The sequence below is a fragment of the Bos taurus genome, chromosome 7 (genome assembly GCF_002263795.3).
Source record: "Bos taurus isolate L1 Dominette 01449 registration number 42190680 breed Hereford chromosome 7, ARS-UCD2.0, whole genome shotgun sequence".
NCBI classification, from domain to species: Eukaryota; Metazoa; Chordata; class Mammalia; order Artiodactyla; family Bovidae; genus Bos; species Bos taurus.
In genome coordinates, this window is record NC_037334.1 from 72,524,930 (window position 1) to 72,537,295 (window position 12,366).

Here is a 12,366-nt window from a genome sequence, read left to right on the forward strand (position 1 = left end):
GATTTGGACAAGTTGAGGGTACCTGTAGTTTGGATTTAGTGATATATTTTTATAGAATTATAATTATATAATATAACTAATAGCTAGCAATGATGGGGTCACACAGAGTTGGACACGACTGAGCAACTGAACTGAAACTGAAACTGAATGATTAATTGCTAGCTGTTTTAGAGTATGAATGACTTCCAGGTATACACTATGCCTGCTATGCTGGATTTCAACAGCAATTCAAAACAAATGGGACGATCTACTACATAATAAGTCACCACAACCAGGAAACTGATGACAAAGAAACTAGTAAGTTTCACCAATTTAAAGACTATTTAAGACTACCTACTGTACAACCTGTGACATCCTAAAAAACCGCAGTTCATTTTTGAAGAAAAACCTGAGAAAGTCCTCAAATTTGACAAAGTTTTGAACTTAAATACACTTTTCTAAACTACCTGTATTAAAAGTTTTTATTAAAGTATAAGAAAATATTTCTCTTTATTTTCTTTAAAGAAAATGAAAATGCAAAATTATTACCCTATGAAGGGGTAATTCTGGAAAAAGCAGCTAAAAGCACAGAAATGAAAAATTGTAGGGGAGGTGATAGGCAGTGAATTCAAATGATTTTTCTCAATTTTTCTTGATTTAATGGTATTTGGGGTTATTTCTTGAATTTTAAATCTTAAAATCTGCTGGGATTTATTTTCTTCTAGTCAATAATTATTCATTATTAATTTGTATTTACAAATTATTTTTTTCCTTAGATCAGACTCCCAAATTGAACTAACCATCAGACAGCACAGTCTGGATTTGTGCCTACTAGAATTGGCTTGCGTTAAAATTACTAAAAATATTAAACGTTAGTAGGATATGGAACAATTTACACTCTCATACAATCCTGGTGGAAGTGTAAACTGGAATGACCACTTTAGGATACTTTTTAGCAGTATCTACTAAAGTTGAAATACCCATACCCTATGACTCAGTAATTCTAGTCTGAAATATATACCTACCAGAAACACACATATGCGTACTGAAAGCTATGTTCAAAACAGTGCATAGGAGCATTGTTGACAATAGCTCCAAATTGGAAACAGTACAAATTTCCATTGATAGAATACATAAATAAATTATGTACTCACAGTAGAAAACCAAACAGATGAAAAATAAATGACTGCTGCACACAATATAAATGAATTTCATAGACCAGACTTTTACAAACCTCTTCAGGTTATTTATTATCTCAGCAAAAAGTTTAAACTGTCACTACACCAAAAGAAAAATATAACAGTTTTGATTATTAAGTAGTTAGGTCCCCAAAACTTACTATTTATGTACTAATAAAAGTGAAAGTCGCTCATTCATGCCCAACTCTTTGTGACCCTATGGATTGTAGCCCTCCAGGTTTCTCTGTCCATGGAATTTTTCAGGCAAGAATACTGGAGTGGGTTGCCATGCCCTCCTCCATGACATCTTCCTGATCCAGGGATCGAACCCAGGTCTCCCACATTGCTGGCGGATTCTTCACAATCTGAGCAACGTTCCTCACCTTCTTCCCTGGTGGCTCAGCAGGGATCTGCCTGCGATGCAGGAGATCTGGGTTCAATCCCTGGGTCAGGAAGATTCCCTGGAGAAGGAGATGGCAACTCACTCCAGTATTCTTGCCGAAGAAATCCCTTGGACACAGGAACCTGGTGTGCTACAGTCCAATGGGTTGCAAAAGAGCGGGACACGACTTAGTGACTGAACAATAACATTTCCTAATAAATGAGCGGCCATGTTAAAAAATACACATAAATTGAAAGAAAGAAAATTAGTACTTTCATTTCATCCTTAAATAACCATAGTATCTTACTAAAGGGATGTGTATACCTGCTAGATATTGCACAGCTTCTCAAATCTTGAATTCAGATTGGAAACTGCCACCCTCATTTTTTGTTCCACAGTGATTTTTACACATATTTGCTTTTAGTTACAGCTTGAATAAACTTTTGAATGTCTGCAAATGTATGAAATCATGCAAAGAAATGTACCACAACTTATTGTTAAAACTGTCATGAACTATAACTTTGTTCACTGTCCCCTAGGTGTTGAGTATTGTCATTTTTCTGTAAAATGTAAAAATGCCCTGCAGTACTCTGCAATGCTTTGGTACATAGTTTGGGGAACCCATGGGTATAGACATCACACTAAACACAAAAGCCAAAGACAAAGGCATATGTGTGTGATTCCATTTGTATAAGATTTCAAAGACAGGCAAATATAATCCCTGATATTAGAAATTAGGATTATGTTTATATTGGTGAAGAGGGGAGAGGCCATAATTGGGAAGGGGCACATCAGAATCTCTGGAAAGCTCCTAAAAACATTCTATTTCTTGACCTAATGGTGGCTTCTTAAGTGACTGTGTGGAAGTGTTCATTTTGTTATAATTCATTAACCTGTATACACAAGATTAATCCACTCTGTGTATGTATAAATTATACATGAATAAAATGGTATTTTAATACAGAAGCCCTTAATACAGAAAGAAACAATCTAAGCAGCAAAATAAAAGAAATTACCCCTTAAGGGTGAAACCTCTTCTGATTCACAAGTCAAATCCTTTGTTTTCCTTTAGAGCTTTACATACTAGTCTATAATTATGCAATTACTGATTACATCTCTGGCTAAACTGTGAGCTCCTGGAGGATGGGGCCATGTCTCATTTATCTTTAATTTCCTAGTGCTTCAAGCATGACAACATGGAAGGTGGTTAAGCATTGTGAAACGAAGGACAATTGTTCAAAATAAACATGTAAACTCGGGTCTTTTTCTTTACTTGCTGCCTTTTCTCTGTCTTACTCAAATGCCCTGAATGATGTTGTATGCATTACAACACATTTGTGGCTTTCCTTTTTAAAATTTCCTGTTTTTATAATAATCATTTATCATCTTCAAAGAATACATTTTAAAGGGATGGGTATATACACCCAGGGCTTTCCTGGTGGCTCAGTGGTAGAGAACCTGTCTGCCAATGCAGGAGATGCAGGTTCACTCCCTGGGTCAGGAAGATCCCCTGGAAAAGGAAGTGGCGATTCACTCTAGTATTCTTGCCTTGGAATCCCATAGACAGAGAGCCTGGCAGGCTACAGTCTATGGGGTCACAAAAAGAGTTGGACATGACTTAGCGATTAAACACCACCATTGCATGTGGACACACCCCCATTCTCTTTTAAAGAATTTATATTATTATAAAGTTCTAATGCTACTCAGTACAGTCCATGGACCAGTGCTAGTCCATGAACTGTTGATTACGGGTTTACAGCAAATTAAGTACAGAAATTGAGAATGTATGTTCAGAAACAAGTACATAATATAATCTGGGTTATATCAATATAATCTGAAAAATGGAGTAATTCCTGCCATATCAGTAGACAAAGGATGTCACAGTTATCAGCAATTGCAGCTGCCGGGGACAGTGAACCAGCAAGCCTTTAGGGAACGCAGGAAGGAGAAGAACATCTGCCATCCAGTGGCCATCAGATTGTAGCCATTCCCCAAACTGAGTCCTGAGGAAAGCAGGGTGTGATAGCCAGATACTGGCCCCAAGAGTTGACATGATATCACAGGAATGATTTCACTGAGCCTAGACTCTTGTATCTTCCCATACAGAGAGCAGCCCTAAATTCCTTAACTTGAGGTATCTGGTTTTCTTTAATTTACAATCATTTTTTGGCATTCAGACTGACTGTCTTTTGTTGCAAAATTTCTATATAACTTGGCTCCCCCAATCCCTACGTCCTTGGGGCAGGTCTCTCAGGGTTACTTGAGTTGCTTTCTCCCCAACTTAGGTCCTAAAAGTTTCCACTGAATAAAACATAACTTGCAACTTTTAGGTTGCGCCTGTTTTTTTCAGTCGAGAAACCCTACTAAGATATTGCAATGTGATTAGGAAATTTGCCTTGCATATGACATAAATTAAGTTCTAGTCATTCATAGTTAAACTAGTTATTGGTTGAAGATGGATTGAACAACAAAAAACTGGTCCTTTTCCATGAATAGTTTTTAAAGCTCTGCCACTGACTATTTAAGCTGGAAAAGACCAACCTCATTATTTTACAAGTATGGAAACTAAGATGTAGATTTTACCCAGTTCCTGATTGCCAAGTTAATGGTCTTTATACTACAATGCCACCAACATTCCCAATATTAACAAAAAGATTTAAAAATAAAATCAACATATTATTCCTACTATTATTGGCAGTAGCAACTGTAGCTACTGTTTATCCATATCCAATGCTTAATAGCCACAACCACATGAAATGGCTATCTATATATTAAAAAACTGTCATGTCCATAATTTCACATGGTTTAACTCATATGTGTTTTCATGCCTTAAAGAAGAGGCATCTACAGCCAGAGTACATGATGTTTGGCAAGTTCTCTCTGGGGCCTGTCTCCACATCCCTAACCTGAAGTTAATAATAATAACCTCAGATATTAATATTTATTGAGGCTTAAACAATCCTAGCCCTTGGAAGAGCACCTGGCAGGAAGTAAGTGCTTAGTGTGTATTACTTGTTCTGATTAATCAAGGAGACGATGTTGGAAATAATCTCAGAACAATCTTGTGAAACAGGAACATTTTATCCTCAGTTTATAGATGAGGATACCAGAGCTTTAAGAGAAGGTACCAATTTGAACTTTTGTCCACCTGAGTTCAAGCACATGCCCTTACATATGTCTTACAGAGCAATTTTCAATTAAGTGACAGTTCAATCAAATAACCTCATTGGGGTGTTTCAGCAGAATTGTCAATATTTGAGCAGATCAAGCATCTGGGACTCTTTAATAGTCAGTTATGTGAAAAACAGTGCAAGCTTTTTTCATGTTCTATTAAGAGAAACTAATGTCGCCATTTTTGCTGCTGTTGTTGTTTTTAGGTCTCCTGATGGACAAGAATACTGTAAGCAACAGACAAGGTAATGGTTACCACCTCCGATTTCCTAATAGTGCAACCTTGTAGTAACCCCTTAAGTATTTCTTTCACCTCCCAAAGGGCCCCCAAACCCCAGCGGCACCATCCTCCAGATGCTGAGGAGGGAAAACTCCATGTGGCACTTGCTGCCTGGAACCCAAGCTGTTCAACTTGGTCAGGATTTTGTACAAGACCTAAGAAACACTGTCATTTCTTCTCAAATAGAATAAGTAGTCAAGAAATTCCCTTGAGAAGCAACAAGATCTGATTGAATTTTTCAGAAATTTCTATTATTCTATCAAGTTCACCTGACAGCAAAGGACAAGCTGCCTTTCACATGCTATAAGCAACTGCATCAGCAATTCAGAAGGAAAAACGCGGCTTATTAAGTAGGAACAAGTCTCTCTGAATATATTTACACCAACTCATGGAAACCATTTTCCTTAGAAATCTCTGTGACAATCTATTTTCTAGTCTCAGGATTGCTTTAAGTTTGACAGATGATAATAAAATACAATGAAATTACGTCTGAGCTCTGAAATGTACATCAGCTTACAGATTCCTCATGACTTGAGTTTTTATTTTACCAATGTGGCTCATCCACTCTCAATATTATTCTCAAGCATTCAAGGTTTATGTCTGGGCAATGTGCCATGCTTATATAAAGGTAAGGAATACAGAAGTTATTATATATGTATATATATATGCATATATGCACATATACAATGTACATATTATCTATCTGTTAACTAAGAGCTGAAAGGGGCCTTTGAGATCATCAAGACTCATTTTGTTGTCTTATAAATGAGGACTCTGAAGCCCAGAAAGAAATGCTATTCTGAAGGCTATGAAGCAAATTGGCTTCTAAACAAAGCTTGGGGGAATAACTGTAGAAAGCACCTATCATATTCTGAGGACTGCAGCAAGCATTCTCTGTACATAAATTCTCATACCATTTCTATGATGTTGGTATCATCATTTTCATTTGGTAGATGAAAAAGTTGAGATTAAGAAAGTAGTATAACTAATAATGACCATAAATGGAATTAAAGGTTTGATATCTCTGGGTTCCTTTCAGTACACCCAGTGTTTCTCTGAATGCACTCACCCCCATATCCATGTTTGTTTGTTTTTTTTTCCCATATCCACATACCAAATGGATTACCGTTTTCTTAACCTTTTCCTTAAATAGACTAAACATTTACAAAGGAAGCTTTTTATCACACTTAAATGCAAAACAAATATCATGTGCTGTAAGCAGAAGATATTTATAAAAGTAAACACAAACCAACAAAAATAAGACTGAGCGACTTCCCTTTCACTTTTCACTTTCATGCATTGGAGAAGGAAATGGCAATCCACTCCAGTGTTCTTGCCTGGAGAATCCTAGGGACGGGGGAGCCAGGTGGGCTGCTGTCTGTGGGGTCGCACAGAGTCGGACACGACTGAAGTGACTTAGCAGTAGCAGCAGACTCTTCTGCTCCTTAGATTGGATTTGCATTCTAGTCTTTGTTGTAAATATTAGCAATTTACAGAGATATTAAAGGCCCAGCTACACCAAACTGAGATTTAAGGATTGAAAGACAAGCAAGACAGAAAACTTTCATTATGTGATTCAGCTGTTTGATTCCACATCAGTGTCACCTAAAGTCATCTTCACTCTATCTCAGATCATTTTGAGTACCATCCTGGTACCTTCTCACTTTGAGAAAAACTGATATACCTACAGCATCTGGGCAGGTTCTGCAGACCATGATACTCTAACTCCAGTCAGCAAGCTTGTCCAGTCAGAAGGCTTGTTAAAAACACAGATTTGAGTCTTATCAAGTTTTTGATTTAGCATGTCTGGGGTAGAACCTGAGGATTTGCATTTTTAACACATTCCTGAGTATTTCTGAAATAGTCCAAACAGGAACAACATCTTAAGAACCACTGCTCTGGGCTGTACTTGGCAGGGAGCAGGTAGAGAATACACAGGCACGTGCGTGAAAATTTCACCAGAAGTTTGATAGTAATTGGAGGCATCTGGTATTTTTATTGAAATAGGCAGATGCAGCCAAGAAACAACGCATTCTTGTGTTCTGTGTGGTTTCTTCAATCCAATGAGCTCACACTGATACTATGCCACATATGAGCAGTCCGAGGTAGTATTAGTTGAGGGATGGAAGTGCTTCCCTCAGACCCGACAATTCAGGTCAATTCCAGGCAACTTACTATCTGCAAGGCTCTTTGCATTAATAGCAACCAGTGATTATTAATCTCAAAAGCAAAAAATGAGACTCTCCTTCTTTCTTCCACACGTTAAGACATTACATAATATTAATAAATGCTATGACAGCTAATATTCCCTCTCTTTTGGTTGCAGTTAATAGTAATGATGAATAATTGTAAAATGCCACTTTTGAATCAGTCATTGCATTGTACTAGGTAATTACACACACACACCCTCACTCACTCACTCATTCATACTCAAAGTGAGAGTTTGAGAGGCTAAGTAAGTTATCTAAGGTCATACAATTGCTAAGAAGTATCACAGTGATTTAATGTTAAGTTCAATTTAAATGTCTATTTATTTATTTCTGTTTTTTTAAATACTAAATCACCCCATGCTATTGTTACTATTCAATTTCTTTTTCCTTAATTTATTTTTAATTAAAGCATATTTACAATATTGTGTTGGTTTCTGTCATACATGACAGAAACATCAGTTATAGATATACGTATGTCCCCTCTTAATCAATCTTTTAATAAAACTGTATTTTATAGAGAACTAAAAAATAAGGAGAAAGGGCTCCACATGCTTGAAACTTTTAAAAGAAAATTTTAAAACAATGTCACTGGAAGACAGAAATCAGTAATATTTAATCAGCAATGGAAGTAGAGTTCCCTAGGTTCAAGGATGGAAGAATGTCGAAGTTTTCTTCTTAGGAGAGTGAATAAGTGGGTAGAACCAGTCTCAGAAATCCAACCTGACTTAGTGTACTCAAGTCAAGAGGAGAGTTTTATTCCCTTCTGATATGTCAAGGGCCATTTTGGAGGACAACTGTGGTAGAACAATCAAAACTGGATTGAGACCCATGAGCCTTGAATTCTGATTGTTGTTTTGTCTCAGTAACGCTGACTTTATTTCTCTGAGTCCACGTTCACCATCTGTAAACCAGGCAGCTGGCCCAAGTTCCCTTAATTCTCCCTTTCAGAATGGCAGACTCCTTCAACTGGATTTATTAGCACCATACGCTTCAAAATGATTATGCTCCTCTTTCAGCATAATGGGAATATGGTTTGATTGCAAACTCAGCAGTGGGTTTCAGCCTACCGTCTTTCAAGAGCCTATTAATCTGTCCATATGTGAGGTTACCCTGCTACATTCTTTGGGATATAGCACAACTTGGAGGAGAGAATCTGAACCCTCCAAGGTAGAAACAAAATTTAAATCCATATAAATAGAATTTAAGAAGAAGAAATTTAATTATCTGATTAATTTTTAAAGTCATCAATGACAACGAAACGACAAATTCAGTAGGTGTTATTAGGAGTAATTATGGCAATATCTGAAAAGAAAACAACATCTGTGATTTGCCTGATTAATGGCTTAATGTATCAGGGCATCTGTTAATGGAGTAACACTCCTGGCGATCTCGACTGTATGTTTGCAAGATCTGGAAATAAAGAAAGGACTAGTGGAGAAGAAAGGAGCAGGGTTCCAGATTGGTTATTGGTGGTTAAATTCCTCCTGAGAATTTTGAACTCCCCTCTGGCTACCTCGACCAGAACTGTATAGCTAATTCAGAGGATAAACGAGCTCCACCACGTATATGAACTCCTGCAGGCTAAACAATTAGCTTCTCAGAGAGATTGCAAAAATTTTACTTTGCACCTTGTGGTTGGAGATGTGTTACCCCAGCTCTGAAGGCATGCCACAGTAGGATTTTTACTAAAGGTATGCATCATTCAACTACTTGTATGCAAGAGGATTTTTGAGGGGGGCAGGTAGTAGTTAATAATTTAGGGAGTAAATGTGTTTTTCTTTAAGCATCAATTTTCTCTTTTGAACTCAAAGGAAAACAAGGTGTTGCCACCTATAGTTGAAAACCACTGCAATGTGGCAGCTTCAGGGCGTATCGAGATGAAACTGGGAAATCATATACTGGTCTCACTCTCTTCCTCAAAGCTGTATTTTCTCACTGCTTTGAGAAACAGACACAAACTACATCTGTTTCCTCAGGCTGCAATGGCTGAGAGAGGGATAGATTATTGTAAAACATATTCAGGTCCATTCAAACTGCAAGCTTTATTGCATGAGGAAGTAGCTTATCCTAATGAAATCAATTGCAGAAAAATACAACATTCTGTTACAAAAGAAACGTGGATCTCACACTCAGCAAACCAAATGCAATTTCCAATGTGGTAAAAAGAAAAGCAGTTATGAGCTGGGCATGACTCACAAGTTAGAATTAGTGACCAGAGGAGGCAACGATTCCCCTATTATACGGAAGGGCCAAGTTGCTTTTACTCACCCCAGCAAAGATGATGTCTCTCCTGAGCGAGCTCCATTAGAAACTATGGAAAACTGGGCTTGAAAGTGGCATATTTCTCTTGTGCTGCTTGGCTAAAATATCACCTCTCTTTCCTATTGCATTTTTCATTTCTCTGATTATATCTGATGGTGTCAACGTGAGGCCTTAAGCTAACACTCCCTTGGAAATTCAGAAGAGGAGGAGGCCTGGAAAGAAACAACTCTGACCAATAAAAGAAGGAGACAAATAAGCTACCTCACTAGAGCCCTGTGAGAAAGAGAAGAATGGCCTGACTGTGAGTGGGGGCCCAGTAACAGAACAGTGGAGGCAGTGTCCTCAACTCGGCTGCACATTCACACAGCACCATCACTGTTAGATATGACTTCTGCATAAATTTCTGCTTTCTGTGAATCACTGAGCCAGCAATATAAAAATTCATAAGTGATTCTATTCTCTATATGGAACAAAAATGACTTTGTCCATTTACCTTTTGCAACGCACATAATTAAGTGTGAGACAATTATAACCTATACCTGTCCTTGGGGGTTTAAAATATAATTTAGTCGCTGTGTTTCAAGGGCACTTAAGGAAGAAAAGACTCTCTGCAGTGACTATTATATCCATGCTGGTGATGAATTTACCCTCAAAGCTTCTGAAGTCCCATTTTGCAGTAGTCGTAGTTCTTATTGATTACTGTTTGATTATACAAAATAAGGAAAGTGGGACCATAATATTGTACTTATGGATTATGTGAATTCTTCAGACATACAGAAAATCAGAATTGTTTATGAGCTTATTGAGAGATTTGAGTCACTCCCTTAAAAGGAGATTTTCATGCATAACATTTTTTAAAAGTGAGTTTTCTGTTTACTGAGCTAATTGGGGTAAATGCTATGAACCAGGTGCCACACTGATGGACAGTTATTGGTGAGCCCATAAAGAAGGTAAAGCAAGCAACAAGCCTTTTTTGATGGTAGCAATAATGAAATACTAAGAAGCTTGGGGATAAAAGGAGGTGAAAAGAAATCAACATACCAATTTCATGAAAATGTTTCTACATGCTCTTGGCTGGTTGCTATGCTAATTGTGAACTTACATGTACAGTTGGATCCTATTAGAAACTGTTAATAAGAAACATGGACACAAGAAACGTTTTAGAAGGACTGAAACATCCAAAACACCTAAACTTTAAATAGCTGTAAGGTACAAGCTAGCAACTTTTGAGAGCACAAAATCTGCCTAACAATTGAGACAGTCTAGAAATTTTTCAGTATGCACTTGACATTTCACAGCTGTCCATCTGCTAAAGAGAAGAATGCTTTGCAAGTCCCAGTTTCTTTCTTTCCCTTTTCTCAGAGCCCTGTGGCTTCTTGGCACGAGCATGACCTGGACTCACAGATTTGGTACATCACGGAGTGTTAGCATCAGAACTGGAGGTTGTTTGGCACTACTTCCTGGTGCTGTGGCAGAGGACACTGAAGCTTAGAGAAGTTAATAAACCTGCTCAAGGCACACAGGAAACAGAGACGGGCCACAAACCACATCTCCTCACTTCTAAAGTCAGTGCTTTTCCCCTCACCACTTCCCCAATAAACAGAGTTGCACACAAAGCTGGGATGAGAAGATCTAGCATATTAATCTCTTGATAATCATGGGGACTAATGGCTACAGAGTACTCAAAGCATAAGTTCGTTTTCCAAGCTACTTAGAAACTGTAAATATTGATAAAACAGGCATGTGCCAAGTTATTTGCATCATGAAGTTGAAATTAAATATCTATGTCCAGCTAATTAGAACCCTAATGACAAGTAATAGATAGCAGAGACTATGTTCAGTTTGTGCTAGAGAGGCTATATTTCATCTGGCTGCTGGAATTTCTCAATAAATCATGCTAAAAGATCACACATGACAGAGTTTTATGTAGTTCCTTTTTCCTGCCATCAACTTAATTCACTTAAGTGAATTAACCATTTTTGTATTTGGATTTCTCATTGGCTGCCTCATGCTCTTCATGTATAATTTTTAGAGTTTGTCATGGTTTAGCCTGTATATTCTTACAGCCTCAAATCACCAACTAAGAGGCAATAGTTGGGGCTTCCTAGGTGGCTCAGTGGTAAAGTATCCATCTGTCAAAGGAAGAAGCAGTGGTTGACAGAAACTTTTGCCTCTTCATCTCTCACCCACCCATACCACACAACCTTCATATGCTTAAGGCCCATGCTGTGCACATTTTCCTGGTGGTAACTGTAACTATTAATGAGTGGTTACTCTGTGCCAAGCACTGCAGTAAGTACTCTACATAATTAGACTCATTTAATTCCTGAATATCCTTAACAGTTTGACTTAATTATTCCTATAAAAAAACATAAACTTCTTCATACGTTAACAAAAGTAGTTGCAGGGAAAAATCTTGTAGTCACTTTGATAAGTCAGTGCTTATTTGTCTTGATTTTAGTCAAGAGAAAGTCAAAGGTCTAGAAAAATCTTCACTGAACAAGCAGAGTAATGTGTTAAGTGCTTGGAATGGAAAATAACTTGAGGCTTTTTAGCTGGTTAACCAGATGCAACACTGGTTGAGGACTAATGAGCAAGGGTTGGAAGAAGTACTGTGTAATAACAAGATCATGAGGAGGAGTTAGTTACAGGAGAGACTAGCCATGAAACTAGTGCCTTCAGGACTGAGGTATGGGGATGGACCGCAGGGCAGTAGCCCAGGACAGTTACATCTCTGGAGATGTAACATGATGGAATACAGTGCATTTACCAGCTCTCCCCTTGGGAAGAATACAGTATAAGCAGCCTGAGAAAGAGGTAAGACACCCTCAAGGGCCAGGCATGGACACTTCTCCTAAATCAGTATTCTCAAAAAGGGGTGACTTTGCCCAATCCCCTCCCCCC

General features: G+C 37.9%; 1 protein-coding gene across 1 annotated transcript in view; it reads right to left on the minus strand.

Moving 5' to 3' along the window:
* ATP10B (ATPase phospholipid transporting 10B (putative)) overlaps window positions 1-9,974 on the minus strand; it is a 316,602-nt gene extending 306,628 nt beyond the window's left edge. Inside the window, exon 1 of the mRNA XM_024995294.2 lies at window positions 9,469-9,974. The gene's annotated coding sequence lies outside the window, so the exon portion shown is untranslated. The remainder of the gene's footprint in view (window positions 1-9,468) is intronic.
* Window positions 9,975-12,366: the final 2,392 nt, after the last annotated feature.